Below are 19,838 nucleotides of genomic sequence, written 5' to 3'. Positions count from 1 at the left end.
TCTAACCTGCATTTTACTGAGCTAAGTCAAGATGTCAAAAGGGCTGTGTTTTCTGGTGGAGAATCCATTTCCTTTCCTCCTCCAACTGCTTAAGACCACTTACACTCTGCTTCATTACTTCCTTCTTCACCTTTGAAGCTACCTGTCACTTAATCCCCTTGTTGCATTTTTTTCTGCATCATCATATCTCTCTCTCTGACTACACTAGTGAAAGCTTCTCCATTTTTAAGGACTCAGGCAATTATATTGGACACACAGATAGTCCAAGATAATCTCCCTATTTTAAGATTGATATCTTTAATCACATCAGTTTTTGTTGTTGTTCAGTTGATAAGTCATGTCCGACACTTTGCAACCCCATGGACTGTTGCATCCCAGGCTTCCCTGTCCTTCACTATCTCCGAGAATTTGCTCAAATTCATGTCCATCGAATCAGTGATGCCGTGTAACCATCTCATCCTTTTTCACCCCCTTCTCCTTTTGCCTTCACCCTTTTGCAACATCAGTGTCTTTTCCACTGAGTCTGTTCTTTGCATCAGGTGGCCAAAGTATTGGAGCTTGAGCTTTAGCATTTATTTTTCCAATGAACATTCAAGGTTGATTTCCTTTAGGATTAACTGGTTTGATCTCCTGGCCATCTAATGAACTCTCAAGGGTCTTCTCTGGCTTTACAATTTGAAGGCATCAATTCTTTGTCAGTCAGCCTTCTGTATTGTCCAACTCTCACATCTGCGCCTGATTACTGAAAAAACATAGATTTGATTTTATATGGACTTTTGCCATCAAACGGAGAAGGCAATGGCAACCCACTCCAGTACTCTTGCCTAGAAAATCCCATGGATGGAGGAGCCATGGTAGGCTGCAGTCCATGGGGTCGCTGAGAGCCGGACATGACTGAGCGGCTTCACTTTCACTTTTCACTTTCATGCATTGGAGAAGGAAATGGCAGCCCACTCCAGTGTTCTTGCCTGGAGAATCCCAGGTGCCGGGGTCCAGCTGTGGTGGATCCAGGGAATTCGAACGGGAGATGTAGTTGGTGAGGAAAAACTTATTTATTTAGAAATATAATGAGAGATTAGGAAAGAATAATGTAGTAGGAAAATTAGTGGAGAAAAAAGCTGAATAACTTGGTTTACATGGAAAACCAATAAAGTTCTAAGACAAGGAACTTGCACTGTCTACATTAGGCCACCAGTGCCTGCTTGAATAGCGGAGGGTGCCCCACCGTGGGTTCCCTCTCGCATGGGTCTTAGAAGCCAGGGCAAATAAGTAGACTCGGTGAGCCTCCTCGGTCCAAGGGATCAGCCTGAAAAGGAGAGGGAGGGAGAGGGAGAAAGAGAGGGAGAGTCGATAGGGGGGAGGCCAAGCTTGTACAAAAACCCCATAACTTTATTTTTAAAAGGTGCTTATATACCATAAGTTTTACATAATGGAAGATACAGAGTCATGCAGGGGCAGCAGTCCTGACCCTTATCAATACCAGGCTTTCTTTCTGCATATCTTTTCATATACAAAAGGTCTCAGGTGATTTACATTATCTTCTGGCCAAGAGGCCTGTTAACACTTTATGGCTCTCTTCCTTAATGAATGTTAATCTCATTTCCCCTGAAGTGTTTTTCTTTAATCTGCATCACTCTCAAAGCACTAAAGTTACATCCCTATAGAACAAAGGTGCAGTGGGTTATAACAAAGAAGATACTTAACTCAAAGATCTATGTTGCTACTTTTTTTATATATACCAACTATATCAACAAATAAAATATATGAAAATTTGACAGCAAGTATTGGCGCAACGAATGAAACCCTTAATCAGTCCTTTTCTAATGATTTTGACTCCTCGGAAGTCCCTACATTCCTAGGATGTTTTAAGCTTCCTGTGCCTCTCGTAGTCAGGAGGCCACAAACAATCACATGCACAGCTGTAAGAGTCTGGCAGGCAGGCTAGAAAGCTATCAGAGGGGTTTTTGGATTGAAACACTCTTATTATGCCCAGGAGACTTATTATCTAAAAGCTCTAAATTAACTTTTTCCAGAAAAAGGTGGTGGGGGGACAGCCCCCTGTTAATGTCAGAAGCGTAAGCAAAAAGCACAGTGCAGTACAGCAGGCAAACTGGTTTTGGGGCAGATGCACGAGCAGATTCAGTGAGGCTCCCTTAAGGCCGGCCTTTGCCTGTCAGACCCCTTAACCTCATGACCTTTGCCATGGGCAGGACTCCTCATGCTGGCTCCCCGCACCCAGGGATGGGGGAGCGTGGTGGGCTTCTGTCTATGGGGTCGCACAGAGTCAGACATGACTGAAGTGACTTAGCAGTAGCAGTTGTCATCAAAGTAATGTCTCTAGGCTGCCTATGATTGTCATAGCTTTTCTTCCAAGGAGAAAGAGTCTTTTAATTTCATGGTTACAGTTGCCATCCACAATGATTTCGGGACCCAATAAAATAAAACCTGTCACTGCTTCTACTTTTTCCCTTTGTATTTGCCACTAAGTAATGCAACTGGATGCCATGATCTTAGTTTTTCTGATGTTAACTTTCAAGACAGTTTTTCACTCTCCTCTTTCACACTCATCAAGAGGCTCTTTAGTTCCTCTTCCCTTTCTGCCATTAGAGTGGTGTCATCTGCGTATCTGAGGTTCTTGATATTTCTCCCAGCAATCTTGATTTCAGCTTGTGATTCATCCATCCCAGCATTTCTCATGATGTACTCTGAATATAAGTTAAATAAGCAGGGTGACAATATACATCCTTGACGTAGTCCTTTCCCAATTTGGAACCAGTCATTGTTCCATGTCTGGTTCTTACTGTTGCTTCTTGACCTGCATACAGATTTCTCAGGAGACAGGGAAGGTGATCTGATACTCCTGTCTCTTTAAGAATTTTCCACAGGTTTTTTTTTTTTTTTTTTGTGTGTGTGTGTGTGTGATCCACACAGTCAAAGACTTTAGCATAGTCAATCAAGCAAAAGTAGATGTTTTTCTGGAATTCTTTGCTTTCTCTATGATATGTTGGCAATTTGATCTCTGGTTGCTCTGCCATTTCCAAATCACATCAGTAAATTACCCTTTTTTCCTGTTAAGTAACATATTTACTGGTTCCAGGGATTAAGGTTGAACATCTTTGAGGTAGTGTTTTTCTGCTTTCTATGAGATCTCTAAAGAATCCAAGAATAGCGTATATAAGAAGGAGCTGCTACATCTATGGCTAAGACAGAATACTCACTGAAGGAACGAACTTGGATAGGTGTATCCCCTAAGGTTCCGATTTAGACTTTGTTGGCAAAAGTATAATGTGTGGATGAAAGTGGAAGAAATAAGTTCCAAGTTTGAGGTTTTTTCTGTCTTGTGGGTAAGATGAAAAACAAATATGCAAATAAGTAAATAACTTTACACATTACTGTATGTGCTGAAAAATACATAGAAGTGTCAATCGATAAAGTGTTGTTGGGAGAGATGACTAGTTTCGATTTGTTGGCCAAGTGGAAATCTCTTATGAAAAGTCATATTTGCAGGTTCTTCACTGGTACTGATTAGCTAGTCTTACAAAGGTCTGTAGAAAAATAAATGCAAAACTCTCCTCTTGCCTAAATAGGAGCAAATGTTATATCTTTGTGACATGCTATGAAGGTCATCTGGAGAAGGAAATGACAACCCCTGGAGAATTTCATGGACAGAGGAGCCTGGTGGGCTACAGTCCATAGGGTCTCAAAAAGCCACGACTGAGCGACTGAACACATAAAGGTCAATAGGTCTGGAGCTTGGTAAGTTAGGTCAAGAGAAAGGATATTATGTTGAAGAGGTAGACAGAGGTCAGGTACCACATGTGTCTTTAACTCAGGAACAGTGATGAAAGTGATGAAAAATGAAAAGAACATTTTTCTCTTTCTCTGTTTCTCTGTTTTGAGTTTCATCAAACTAGAATGTGGTTAACAAGTGTTGGCAAGGTAGTGACATGACCCAACTTATATGTTTTAAACAAAGCATTCTTATTACTGTATGAAAAATAGATTGTGTCTGTTAATCTGTCTGCCATTTGAAATGTGAGTTTTTTTTTTTTCCTGAAAGGGTCTCTAACTTTATGGTCTTCTTCTTTAGCAGCTGGTACATTTCTTAAAATTTAGTAGATGCTCTGTACAATTTTTGGAATAAGTGAATGATTGAATAAATAAATAAAATAAATAGAACAAAATTATCTCTTAATAAGGAGTTGTCAATAGAGAGAAAGATGTGGCAAGTGGTAAGAAAAATGTGTAGTGCCTTCTCTGGGTACAGACAGTCTCAGGCAGTGATGACAGAGGCAGGGAGATTAGTCCAATTACCAGGAGGCCTGTTCCCTGAATGCCTGCTAGCAGTAACTAAAAAAGTGAGCAGCTGCTCACCTTTTCTCAATTTTGGATTTCCTCCTGAGCATCAGTGTTGGAAGACATGAGTTAAATAAAGTGGATGTATCATTTCATAATGTTAACCTTAATAACTATGGCTTTAACCAAAGACAACTCAATAAGCAATCAAATAGCTGGACCAGGATATTTTCTTTCTAGAAAACAGGCTCATTTATACGTAAGTCAAGTTCTCACCCTTCATGAACTCATTTCTTTTCGATAGCATACGTTCTTTCCAAACTACTTCCCAAAGTAAAAGTATTTGGATCACATACAGTTCTGTAGCTAATTGCAATGAATACTTTTTACTGAACTTATTATATTTTATTAAAGCATTAAGTGTGGATCATATGGTTGAGACAGCCAGGAGTAGAATATGAGTAGACCACTTTGATACAGGTCCAAACATTTTATCTAGTAGTTTTGATCTTGACTTTTCTTTCTATTAGGGTTAAGAAATAAAGTGTTCTTTAATTTTGCCTGTTTTCTTTGTTAGTTCATTTTTCTCTTTCTCTGTTTCTTTTATGTATTTTCAAATGGTGGATTATCTATTCTTTTATTCATGAATTTATTAATTCAGATCTTCCTTCTGACAGTCAACCTTGAGATTTGCCTCCTCCCATAACACTGATTTTCCCTATCATCATGATTGTTTCTGGAGGAAACCAATCATCTTGGTCTCTTATATCTTTTTATAACATTGTTTTTTAGACTAGGAGAATGCTATGAAATGGACAGTATAAAAATAATAGAAAGATAAGCAGTCAGCTGCTAGAAAAAGTGAAAATATGTTTGTTGAATGCCAGATGAGTATCCAACCTGGTTAAAAGAACTATGAGTGTAGCATGGAGAGTGATGAATGCACAAATGCAAAAGAATTGCACAAGCAGAAGTCATGTGAACTGTGAAGATGGAGTTTACAAATTTTGAACCAAAAGAGGGTTCCAAGTTATTTTCTTTTTAATTATAAAAGAAAAACTGTCTACTGATACAGAGACGGGGTAACGGTGCTCCATCCCAAGTCATGATATACCTGCCCATTTGTTCACAGTCTTCTCCATACCCTTTATTAAAATTAAAAGCTATGATCCCTGGAGTTTTTGTATGTTCTTGGTCAAACTAATTTGGAGATTTTAAAATAGATTTGGGGGCTATGATGATTGTATCTTTTTGTTATTTTGCATTATCTATTCTATTTTTGTATTGTTTAATGCTGATGTAGAAAAATCTTAATGTTTTCTGTTTTTCTCTATTTCTAAAATAAATTGTCAGTAATGTATATACGCAGAGAGAGATATCAGATTTAGTCAAGCTACTTTATATCTCCATGTCTCAGTTTCCACATCTGTATCTCTAGTTCACAGGGTATCAGAGGTGACTCTAAATGATAGGTAGTCAACGTACTGAATTGTGACTGGCACTTCTTAACTGTAGAATATATATTAGCCATTCTTATTATTATTGCTTTACTCTTATTGGTCAACATACTATTTAGACAGAAACAAATTCTATTGTTGGTCTAAAAAATGACTTTATAAAATTAAAGATTTTGACAAGTTGTGTTTAAAGAACAAATCACCACATCCCAGTTGGCAAATTGCACCTTTGAGGTGCAATTTCAAGTTTGATGTGTTATTTCAAGTACCTACTTAACCCAGAAATGTGATTATCAATTCTCCATTTATTCTTGAGGTCATTCTAAGTTGTAGAAGTTAAGTGAGTTAAAATTCTTTCTTTTCATCAGAAGGAAATGGTCAAAATGGATTGAAATCCTTTCATTATTTGTAAAATCCATGGCTTGTAAACTGGATAACATTATTTTGTAAAGGCTCGTTATACACTTGACTTTCACTTCCCTCCATTCTAATTTTCCACAAAATGACAGAGGATGAGATGGTTGGATGGCATCACCGATTCAATGGACATGAGTTTGAACAGACTCTGGGAGATAGTGAAGGACAGGGAAGTCTGGAAGTGCTGCAGTCCATGGGGTTGTAGACTCAGACACGACTTAGCAACTGAACAACAGCAAGGTGTTTGTACTAATTTTGAAGAGACACTAATAATTTCTAAATGAAGTTAAGCCAATATATACCACCTATTATTGACAAGAAAATAACTTTTTTTTTCTCCTTTTAGATTAGTGTCGTTTCACAGGAGTTCCTGCATTAGTCATTAACCTGACTATCTTAAAGCAAATATCACATTCTAAAATGCCTATTGAAAACCATGTTTAACTGTGAAGATTTTTTAAAACAACTTTACACATTTGTTTTCTTGAATATTTTCATGTCAGTGACCAGCACTTAAAACCCAGGACAAATTAGGTATGATACAAAAGAGTACTGAACAATTAGGAGCTAAAATCTCTATTATCTATATGTGAAGAAACTGTCTTGATCCTAAGAATATGAGAATGAACAAAACTAGAGGATTCTGGTGATATTCTTATACCTGAAGTATAGCATAGAGTCTCTGCTAAAGACATACTAGAACACTCATTAAAACCAACATGCTGGGGGAGGGATGGATTAGCAGTGTGGGATTAACATGTACACAATCCCATATACAACACAGATAATCAGCAAGGGCCTACTATATAGAACAGGGAGCTCTACTCAGTATTCTGTAATGACCTATATAAGAAAAAGAATGGATACATGTATATGTCTAACTGAATCACTCTGCTTAATCTGAAACTAACACAGCATTGTTAATCAATTATAACCCAATATAAAGTAAACATTAAATTTATAAAATAAAGATAAATAAAGACCAGCTTGATTGTGATTGTGCACTTTCTGAATCTCTGTAATCCCGGAGAGTAGTTCAGAAGTGCTGGGGATCAGGGTTGAAAAGGTGTACAGATGTGTAGCAGTGCTAATACTGAGAAGAGCTCCTGTGTATTCAGCATTCACAACATACAATCACCCATCTTCAAACTCTTGAACTTAAATGTTTGACATGATACTTATTCAAATAAAATTCAGACTGAACAATTTTAACAGACAGGAAAGAACTATCCTTAGGGAAAACATACTTTACAGAAACACAATGAGTCCCTAATCAATATAATAATAGAGTATGACCTTTGCATTAAGGTAAATACTATAGATATGGTGTGGCTAACAAAAACAAATGTTATGTGCTATTCAACCTAAAGCCCTATTTATAGTGTGAATACTTTCCATTCCAATATTAAAATGTATAGCATGTACATTTGTGCTCTCTGAGAATGCTTTCTTTTTAGGTAATAAATGCATGACTGGACTTTGTCACCAGCCTTTTGAGAGCTTAACATATTGAAATACTCAACTGTGTACCATCTATTACAGTGAAAGTGAACAAATGAAAGTGTTAGTCACGTCTGACTCCATGGACCATAGGGTTCCAGGCGCCTCGTCCATGGCATTCTCCAGGCAAAATACTGGAGTGGGTAGCCGTTCCCTTCTCCAGGGATCTTCCTGACCTCGGGGTTGAGCTCAGGCCTCCTGCATTGCAGGCAGATTCTTTACCATCTGAGTCCCCAGGAAGCCCATCTGCCACAGTACCAGGGCTACTGAACCTAAGCATATACTCCTTAATTTGAATTGGGTTGTGTTTAATAAGTGCATTTCCTGTGATAACTGCAATAGGTAAAGGAAAATAAGGTGCATAACCAATGGCACCCCACTCCAGTGTTCTTGCCTGGAGAACCCCAGGGACGGGGGAGCCTGGTGGGCTGCAGGCCACGGGGTCACTAGGAGTGGGACACGGCTGAGTGACTTAGCAGAAACAGCAGCAGTGTGCTTACACGGAGAAGGCAATGGCACCCCACTCCAGCACTCTCACCTGGAAAACCCCATGGACGGAGGAGCCAGATGGGCTGCAGTCCATGGGGTCACGAAGAGTCGGGCATGACTGAGTGACTTCCCTTTCACTTTCCACTTTCAGGCATTGGAGAAGGAAATGGCAACCCACTCCAGTGTTCTTGCCTGGAGAATCCCAGGGATGGGGGAGCCTGGTGGGCTGCTGTCTATGGGGTTGCACAGAGTCGGACACAACTGAAGCGACTTAGCAGCAGCAACCAGGCTAAAATAATCCCCCAATTCAAACACCTGTATATTTATTTCTAGAAAATAGCCAGACATTTTCTAATGCAAGTGTAATAGTGCTCAGAGACTACAGGCTATCCACAACACAGCCTTTCCTAGTTTTTTACCAAAACAGATATTAATGGAATACAATAGTTACTAATGGGCTGTTGAACAACAGGACTGAAAGGAAGCTAGACTGGGGAGATATGTGCTAATTAGCAAGTTCTTCCAGTAGCTGCAGAGTGAAGTACTGGTGGCCCCAGGCATACATCTAAGCAACAGTGAAAGAGGATTCAGCTCTGAAAAAGGCCACACCTGAATTTCTGCCTCATGGAAGATTTCACGGTGCTTGATCTATTTATAATCAGAATGATATATGGCAAAAAACCTTTCCATTTTGAAAAACTAAAGAGATTGTGAATGTTATCATTTTACAAGAATTTTACTTGAAAAACTAAACATATTTCCCAAGTGGAGAATAAAATGCAACCCTTCAGGAGAGTGAAAGGAGTTTTGGAGCATCTCAAACTCTAAATCTTAAGAAACAATTAAAAACTCTCAGAGAAGAGCCAGCTAACTTCATGTTTACATGTGAAGTATGACCAGTGACTCCAACAACAATGTGAAGGTGATTTTACAATTTAGCTCAGGGTCCACGTTGCATGACGTAGATGAATCGAACAATAGACAATACATTTCAGGGACAGTTCAGTTTTCGTTCTTGGTGTAAATCACAGGGCTCCCCTTACAGATAGATATATTGTTGGAATGATAAAAGCAGTGAAGTAAAAAAGTCTTATCCTGCTTTAAGTATCTGAGCTTCAGAAAAAAGAGAAACTCAGTGGGGGAGATATCGAGTGGTGATAGGGACAGAAAAGAACTAATCCCAGTGTCAGGAATAAAAGGAAGACTCAAAGCGAAGGCACCCGTGTGACCGACGTTAACAGTCCCAGGGTGAAATGAATCAATCCAGCTTCCAATTTGTGACCAGGCTGTAGGAATGGATCTAGAAAAATCAAAGGGGATTGGTCAGGGGAGGTGGGAGGGAGAGCCTGCTGGGCTCCATCAGATGAGAAAAATCAAACAGTTTTGCTGTGTGGTGGTGGAACACTTATGGATTTTAATTCTGCTGGAATGCACATGTTAATTTTTGCTAGGCATGGAGTGAGACAGACCATGTCACTTACATTTCTAATCTGTATTTAGCAAACATTCAGCTTCATTCCTTTCATGGATCCGAAGAGCTAGAAACTCAGAATTCATAAGGTTTTGTAAGTAAAACAGTTGGAATCAAAGATATATTTGGTGATACACGTGCATTTTTCAAGTCTAAATAAGCCTGCATAAAACCATTTAATAGAAAAGCAAAATAAAACTCTTTTAATATAAGGTTTTGTTACAATTTACAATCCCCTTGTTCCTCCCTCAGGGAAAAATAATATTTCTGTACAAAATCTACATGTCTAGAAGTCTTCTGAATCCAGTATAAAATTACTTTTCAGTAAATCTACAAGTAAACAATAAAACACATTTCCAAAGCTGATAGATAAATAGGTCAGGAAAATTTCATGAATCATTCACAGGGTTATTAAAAATTACAGTGATACATTGTTAAGGAATTTCTTTTTATTATTTTCAGTAAGGTTTTTATTCAAAGATGCATATTCATGAAAGAAAAAATAAAACCTCCTCTTTCAGACTTTCCTCAAGATACATGGACTGCTAAGTGTGTAGAGGGCATATAGATTGAATGACCAAAAAAATTATATCAAATTTTATGGTCATTTAAAGTCAAAGGTAAAAGGAAATAAAAAGAGAATAGGAGTTATTTTTGAACAAAGATATTCATTTTGATCATGTATCCATAGGCGAGATCGGGGATTCAGATTCTCTGCAGAACAATTACTCTGTGTTTATCAGCTGGTCTCTTCTTACATGTTTAATGTGAAAATAGCTTGCATTTCTTTAGCTACAATTAACCATTTCAGAAGGGATCACAGTCAGGCAAAAGAAGACCATGAAAGTTGTACGTTTGCATATTATAATTGAACTTTATTGTTCAGTTAACTTAGTGGAAAAAATAATACTAATAATGGTGGTATTGCCACTGGATAGTATTTGGGTAATAATTAATATAAAAAATGCGTCTGCAATCAAAACCCAGCTTTGCCACTGTCTAGTTGTATAATCTTGAGAAAGTCACTACATGGGTTAGCTTCAGTTGCCTCATCTACTAAATAAGAATGTAAAATGTAAATGCAAACCAAACGCAGCACTCTAGGCATCTGAAGCACAAACTAACATTTAATGTTTATTAATGACTTTAGGCTTCCCTGGTGGCTCAAACCATAAAGAGTCTGCCTGCAGTGTGGGAGACCCGGGTTGGATCCCCAGGTCGGGAAGACGCCCTGGAGAAGAACATGGCAGCTCACTCCAGTATCCTTGCCTGAGAATCCCATGGACAGAGGAGCCTGGCGGGCTGCAGTCCCTGGGTCACAGAGTTGGACGCACGACTGAGCGACTAACACACACAAGGATGTTACTTTATGTGGTCACATAATTGATTAGGAATATATGCATATATTAATTAATTGAAGTGCAATATAAGTTATCAGATATCACAGAATGACACGTATTTTTTCCTCAACTTTCTTGTGCTCAGTCACTCAGCTATGTCTTTGCAACCCCATTGTAGCCCCGCAGGCTCCTCTGCCCACAGAATTTTCCAAGCAAGAATACTGGAGCGGTTTGCCGTTTCCTGCTCTAGGAGATCTCCCTGCTGCAGGGATGGAAGCTGCTTCTCTTGTGTCTTCGGCATTGGCAGCCAGATTCTCTACCAGTGCGCCACCTGGGAAGTTCCCACTTTTTTAGGACGATGGTACTAGATAACACGGTTCGATTCACAGGTCAGGAAGATCCGCTGGAAAAGGAAATGGCAAATACTGGTGTTCTGTAATGAACGCCATTACAGAATGGTGGAACACTTATGGATTTTAATTCTGCTGGAATGCACACGTTAATTTTTGCTAGGCATGGAGTGAGACAGACCATGTCACTTACATTTCTAATCTGTATTTAGCAAACATTCAGCTTCATTCCTTTCATGGATCCGAAGAGCTAGAAACTCAGAATTTATCAGGTTTTGTAAGTAAAATCAAATAGTTGGAATCAAAGAGCTTGCCAGGAGACACTGGTTCCATTCCTTGGTTGGGTAGACCCCCTGGAGAAGGAAATGTTAACCCACTCCAGTATTCTTGCCTGAGAAATCCCATGGATAGAGGAGCCTGGTGGGCTTCAGTCCATTGGGCTGCAAAGAGATGGACACAACTTATTGACTAAATAACAACAAGTAGATAATATTAGAGAGAAGAAAAATCTTATTTCATTTACTTAGATTTGTATTTACACAATTTTGTGGCTATATGAAGTGTTCAGAGTGTATATCAGTCTATGGAAAATGGTAGAGCTTTATTTAATTGCTGAATGCCTTACTAATTTGAAGTGCTTCATTAGAAGAACTTTTGTAAATTATTTGCAAGAACAGCAGGATTGCTCATGCATAAACTTAATGAACTAACCAGAAAACAAATTGGTAAGATTATTAATGAGATGTTTATCCAAGAGTTCTTTAGTGACTTGTGGAGGCCTGGTGTGCTGCAGTCCATGGGGTCGCAAAGAGTCGGACATGACTGAGCGACTGAACTGAAGCGAACAGGATCTTTAGAAGACTTTAGTGAATTTTCTCACATTCTTGTTTGTCTACACTTGCCAAGAGTGCCACATGCAGGATGGAAAAAAAATGTGGTCACCATTAGTAACGTTTATAGTTGTTCCCATTAAAATTAATACATTCAATATCATGGTAAAAACCAGTACTAGTGAGGAAGACTATTTTTCTACTCAGACTAGAATTATGTCAATCATATTTAACCAGGTTTAACTAATCTGATATTTTTGAATTATCATCATACGATATCCAAGGTGAATGTCGTGACATTAAATTTTTATTCAAAAATGCGTGTTAAGCATGTACCCTGTATTTGACACTTTGCCAAAACTTTGCAGCACAAAAATGAGTAAAACATTCCTTTCCTCCCTGTCAAATATAGAGGATAGACAAGGAATCACAAATGAGAATACAGACCACTGTCATCCTGGAAAATTTGTTTTTGACAATGTATGCATTGTCTAATGATTTGCTCATCGAAAGCAATTTCTATGTAAGAAATTAAAGAAAAGCATGAGTTAAAACATGAGATGTTTTTCACCACATACGCAGTGAATCTCGACCTCTTTACCACGACTAAACACTCTTTTTTAAGGATTAGATTTCACCTTTATAATTTTTGTGAGCCTAACAGTGTAGGAGTTACAACCAGTTCATTGAAATTTAGGGGACGCATGAAATACCTCTGCGTTTCTGGGCTAAGTTTCCATTCCCAGGATAAACTCAGATGGTGCAGTTCATACGCGTCTTCAAAAGTAAACGTAATTTCAAGTATAACATGCTTACAGAAGAGGGCACAGATCATGTTTTTATTTAGGTCAATGCATCATTTCAAAGTGAGCACCATTTAACCATTTCCCTGGCCAATATGTAGACTTTTATCAAGTCGAAGCCTCTCTCATGCCCTTTCCTGGTCTCTACTCCCACCCATCTTATTGGGGGTGATGATATTCTAGCACAAACTGCCTTTGCTGATTTTTCTGAGATGTATCATTATTGAGTTTAGCAGTAAATTCTTCATCTCCATTGCTACACAATAACTGGTGATATGAACGTGTCCCGATATATTTATTATTCTACTGTTATTTGATATTTGTATGATAGAGTTTGGGCTTATTATGAACAATGCTTCTTGGGATATTGTTGTATATGACTTTCAAAGGCATTTCTCTTGGATATATATTCAAAAGTGGAAACACTTTTCTGTAGGATTTATATGCCAAGTATATGCAATAAACATATTCTTTTGGCTTGTCTTTCACTATTTAAATATCACATTTTATAAACATGATGTCTATCATTTTAAATTAAACTTTGTGTTAAATAAATAGGCTTTCTTAAGGCATTTCCAGTTTTATAGAAAAGGTGAGCAGAAAGCACAGAGAGTTCCCATTCAAAATCTAATTTAATTCTGTTCACTTTGGCAATATATGTCTTCATCTTTAAAGTTCATGTGTTCTATTCAAAAAATAGCAAATTCAGATTCTATCTAGCTATATTAAGAACATTTTGTTCTGTCGTTTGCATCTGGATTTACAATCCACATAAAGTTTTCAACACTATACATTTTCCCACTGATCTGAATGGGCAATATTGCCATCAGTCAAGGATCACATATGCATATCTATTTCTGAAGTCTATTCTCAATCATTTAACAATTTGTCAACCTTTGCACTATTGCACTGTTTTAATTACTTGTATTTTAGTAAGCCTTGGTGCACAATTATTATACACCTCTATTTTATTCTTTTTTTATTTAGATTGCTTCTTAGTTCTTAAGACCGCTCTACGTTGTTTTGTGAGGTGACATTCTCCTTGCTCTCCCTTGCTCCTTTCTGAAACTGATAAAAGCAAAGAAACATAGATAACTTGATGCATTGAGCATAATGAAATACATTTATACCATGATATTTCCTGCCTCCCCTATGGAGAGTCACCTGTATTTGTTTACTTATCTCTCTCATTTATTACTTACTTTTAAAAATTTATTCATAGGTTTTTTACTTTACTGTCTGCCATGATCATTGTAGAAAACCTTCTTTGTTAGGTTTTGAGCTGTTTCTCCCTTAAACTCACACGCTGAAGTTCAATCCCTCCAGTATCTCAGAACATGATCTTATTTGAAAATGATGTCATTGTAAATCTAACTGGTTGAGATGAAGTCCTACAAGAGTAGATGCTCACATCTGTAAACAAATGTGAATGTGAAGACAGAGATCAAGGTGATACGTCTATAATCCAAGCACTTACAGAAATTGCTAGCAACCCCCCAGAAGCTGGCTGAGAGCCACAGAATACAGTCTTCCTCACAGTCTCAGAAGGAACCAATGCAGCCAACACTGTGGCTCAGACTTCTAGCCTCCAGAACTGTGAAAAAATAAGTTTCTGTCATTCAAACGTTCTAGTCTATGGCACTTTGTTAAGAAAGACCTCACAGGCTGAAGCATCCTGCAAGACCAACATGTACAGTACTGGATTCTCAGTTCAAGTCCCCTTCCTAGCAGTCAGCTCTGTGCTTTCATTGTTCATTGACATTGCAACCAATGAGAGCCTGACGTCATCTTACTTTCTGAATGATTAATGCAAAGATTTTGGGCAAAATGCCGTTTTTCAAACTTCGTGCTTTCCCAAAAAGAAAAAGTGAAAATGTTAATCACTCAGCCATGTATTCATGTCCAACTCTGTGGCCCTCCAGGCTCCTCCATCCATGGGATTCTCCAGGCAAGAATACTGGGTGGGTTGCCATGCCCTTCTCCACGGGCTTTTCCTGACCTGGGTCTCCCGCATTGCAGGCAGATTCTTTACCATCTGAGCCACCAGGGAAGCTGTGTTCTTCCAAACTAGGTCATACATGTCGTGGTGGTTTAGTCTCTAAATCGTGTCCAACTCTTTGCAACCCCATGGACTGCAGCCCACCGGGCTCCTCTGTTCATGGCATTCTCCACGCAAGAACACTGGAGTGAGTTGCCACTTCCTTTTCCAGGGCGTCTTCCTGGCCCGGGGATCAGACTTGCATTTGCTGCATTGCAGGAGGATTCTTTACCTCCGAGCCACCAGGAGAGCCCAGAGTATGAATGCTGCCCACTGATGACCTTTACTTCTCCTCGTTGTTTCACTTCCTTCCTTAGATAACTTACGATTCTATGATTCTAATAAAAATAATCTTGATTCTAATGAAACTGCCACCAGTGCATTTATCCATACTCAGTTGCACCTGTATGGCAAATATTCAGTCATGGGAAAAATCAGAAAGCTGTTTTGTTCCTTCTCACATGAGAACATCCAAACGCTGCAAGTCTAAGTACAACACAGGGGATCAAGAATATAGAGAAGAGAAACGGTGTTCAAAGTCCAGATATACATAATTTTATAAACTAAAACTGTTTGTTTAGTTTATGTCAGATATCCATCTTAGAATTTTAATTAAAAAATCTCACTCCTACTCTCTTTACAAATAATATGCCTACACCTAATTTAGACACCTGAATTAAAGAGCGGAAAAGAAAATATCAACCAAATAATAAAACTGAACCAAGCACAGAAATACTGCATGTGAAGCTGCTTCAGTTGTATCCAACTCTTTGCATCCCTGTGGACTCTAGCTTGCCAGGTGTCTCTAACCATGGGATTCTCCAAGCAAGAATACTGGAGTGGGTTGCCATTTCTTTTCCCAAGGGATTTCCTGACCCAGGGGTTGAACTGGGGTCTCCTGCATTGCAGGCAGAATCTTTACCAGCTGAACTACAAGAGAAGCCCAAGAACACTGGAGTGGGTAGCCTAGCCCTTCTCTAGGGGATCTTCCTGACCCAGGAATTGAACCGGGGTCTCCTGCCTTGCAGCCAGATTTTTTACCAGCTGAGCACCAGGATCAGGTTGGTGACATGGCAGGCTCCTGAACTTCCCTCTTCCCACAGACACTACAGTTAACACAACTACACATGGAGCAACTCCTTCTGGAAGAAATCCAGAAACTGGCTGAGTGACTACTACCAGTGGCTACTCGGACCAGTCAGAAAATACCCACATCAAACACTTAGCAGATTCTAAGATGTACTCTCACCACAAACCTCCCTCCTCTCACAGCTCATCTACTGTCAACTGAAGAAAAGCTTACAGCCTGAAAGTTCCAAGTTCTGTTTTCCTTGGAGACCTTGCTGAGGACCGTGGCCCAGGAGGCAGCATCTAACATGGCTCGGAGCGTGTTGTCTAGATGCTCGGTCGTATCCGACTCGTTGTGACCTCGTGGACTGGGGCCCACCAGGCTCCTCTGTCCATGGGATTTCCCAGGCAAGAACACTGGAGTGGGCTGCCTTTCCTCCTCCAGGGGATCTTCCAGACCCAGGGATCACACCTGTGTTTCCTGCATTGGCAGGCGATTCTTTACTGCAGAGCCACCAGGGAAGTGCAGCTCTGAGCCCACTCAGGAGGAAATTCTCAACTGCCAACCTCTCCACGAAGAGCAACCTGTTCGGATTTCATATGGGGCCTCAACTTTTTAAGTTTCTCATTACAGGACAGGCCTGCAAAACACGTAGCTCTGAAAGCCAGTGATGCTTGCATCCAAGAGTCCTACAGGACCATAGCCAACAACAAAGGAGGTCCTAAGTTGTACAGCGGCAATTACTTTGGCTAAACTCCAGGGCTCAGTGTTGAGAGAGCAGGCAAAACACTCATCTTTCAGCCAAGCTACTAAGCCCACAGACACACTCAGCCTTCCTGGCAGAGGTTGGTTGCACACTTTACAAACCATTGTCTGAGGATCACTCTTGCAATTAGCATGCATTCTCCCTGGAGCTTGAGGGCTAGGAACTCTCCCTAGGAACTAGGCACTTCCTAGCTAGGCCAGCGGGTTCTCTGTGATCTTCTCTGGAGCCTGTGGGAGCCTTGGCTACTTTGCCACCTTCTTCCCCCAGCTCACTCCAGCAATGAAACAAAGGTGCCAGCGTGCCTCTGGAAGAAGTTTTCATAGAGTACTTAGAATAATGGCGCTGGATAAACACTTATAACTTTAGGATAAAGGTTAAAAAACAAAAGTAATAAAAATAACTATAACTACAGATATTTGTTAATAGATAAATACTATAAAAAAAGATGTAAATTGTGAGAGGTATAAAAATGTAGAGCTGTTGTATGTATTCAAGATAAGTTGTTATCAGCTTAAAATAGACTGTTACACGTATTATCTCATGGTAACCACAAAGCAAAATCCTATAGTAGACACAAAATGTAAAGAGAAGGGAATCAAAGTACGTCACTACAGAAAACTATCAAGTCACTGAGAGGAGGAAGGGGCAAAGGAATCATAAAACAGAAAACAATCGATCAAATGGTAATATCAAGTCTATACTTACCAATGATTACTTTAAATGTAAATGTAAATGAATTTAACATGCCCAATCAAAAGACATAGAATGGCTGAATGGGTTAAAAAAAGGATTCAAATCAATGCTGCTTATAAGAGGCTCATTTGGGCTCCAAGGACATGCATTGAAAGTGAAGGGATGGAAAATATGATCCATGCAAATAGAAACTAAAAAAGCAGGGGTAATTATATCACATGAAGTAGACTTGAAGCCAAAAACTGTAATAAGAGACAAAGAAAGTCATTTTGTAGTGATAAAGAGGTCAGTTCATTTAGAGGACATACCAGTTGTAAATATCCCTGCACCCAGCATCAGAATGCTTAACCATAGGGAGTAAATCCTAACAAATCAGAAGGGAGTAATAGCACTTCAGTGAGCGGAGAGGACTTCTCCACCGCCACCGGGGAACAGTACGGAGGTTCCTCAAGAAATTCAAAATGGAACTGCTGCAGGATCAGCTTGCTTTCTTCTGGGAGTGTGTCCTTAGAGAAGAAATCACTGCCTCAGAGACAGCTGTACTCTCATGCTCATTGCAGAATCATTCACAATAGCCGATAGCTGTATGAAAACGGTTAAGTGTTTGTCTGTGGAAAAATGAATGAAGAGAATGTGGTGTGTGTATGCACATGCACACAGACACAGGAATATTATTCGGCATTAAGAAAGAAGGAGATTCTGATACTTGTGACATCATGAATGAACTTAGAGGACATTATGTTAAGGGGAAAATTTCAGCTAGAGAAAGACATATACTGCATTGTATCACTTATATATGGAACCAAAACATTTTTTTGAACAGATATATACACAAAGCAGTGTGTTAGTTTCCAGGGACTGAGGAGTGCAAGGACTAAGGATAGTTTAATAAAAAGGTACAAACTTTTAGTTGTGAGGGGAACATAATATGAGGACCTAATGTTTAACATGGTGACTATAATTGCCATTACTGTTTTGTATAACTAAATATACAAGGTGATGGACATGTTGGTCAACTCAGTGGTGGGACTCCTTTCACTATATATATGTGAACCAAATCATGTTTTATACATGAAATATATTACCATTTTATTTGTAATTATATCTCAATCAGTTCAGTTCAGTTCAGTTCAGTCGCTCAGTCGTGTCCGACTCTTTGCAACCCCGTGAATCGCAGCACGCCAGGCCTCCCTGTCCATCACCAACTCCCAGAGAGTCCGTGATGCCATCCAGCCATCTCATCCTTGGTCGTCCCCTTCTCCTCCTGCCCCCAATCCCTCCCACCATCAGAGTCTTTTCCAATGAGTCAACTCTTCGCATGAAGTGGCCAAAGTACTGGAGTCTCAGCTTTAGCATCATTCCTTCCAAAGAAATCCCAGGGTTGATCTCCTTCAGAATGGACTGGTTGGATCTCCTTGCCGTCCAAGGGACTCTCAAGAGTCTTCTTCAGCAAGCACCACAGTTCAAAAACATCAATTCTCAGTCTTCTTCACAGTCCAACTCTCACATCCATACATGACCACAGGAAAAACCATAGCCTTGACTAGACGGACCTTAGTCGGCAAAGTAATGTCTCTGCTTTTGAATATACTATATAGGTTGGTCATAACTTTTCTTCCAAGGAGTAAGCGTCTTTTAATTTCATGGCTGCAGTCACCATCTGCAGTGATTTTGGAGCCCCCAAAAATAAAGTCTGACACTGTTTCTACTGTTTCCCCATCTATTTCCCATGAAATGATGAGACCGGATGCCATGATCTTTGTTTTCTGAATGTTGAGCTTTAAGCCAACTTTTTCACTCTCCTCTTTCACTTTCATCAAGAGGCTTTTAAGCTCCTCTTGACCAATTAGTAGAAAAAAGATGTCATATGATAAAAAAGTTATCAACAATACAACAATCATGGACTTGAACTATGCCTTATATACATGCATATTCATGTGTATATATATTTATATATGTTCAGTAACATTATTAAGCTTTTATGCAGCACCTCTTGTATTCTAGGCACCATTTAACCCCATTATATTTATGAAATCCAATTAGCAAGCTTCACTCTAGGTATACTTATCACCTTCCTTTTATCCACTAGGAAACTCAGGGATAGGAAAAAAGTTACCTGCCTGAGATCACACAACTGGCAAGTGAGGGAGCCATTCTGAGAACCCAGGCAGTTTAACTCCAGTGCTTTTAGGTATTAAGCTAACTTAACTTAGCATGTAGGGCTTCTCTGGTGGCTAAGCAGTAAAGAATCTGTTTGCAAGGCAGGAGACACAGGAGACCTGAGTTCAGTCCCTGGGTTGGGAAGCTCCCCTGGAGAAT

Source organism: Oryx dammah, unplaced genomic scaffold (assembly GCF_014754425.2).
Source record: "Oryx dammah isolate SB20612 unplaced genomic scaffold, SCBI_Odam_1.1 HiC_scaffold_19, whole genome shotgun sequence".
Classification (NCBI taxonomy): Eukaryota; Metazoa; Chordata; class Mammalia; order Artiodactyla; family Bovidae; genus Oryx; species Oryx dammah.
This window is presented reverse-complemented; position numbering follows the sequence as displayed.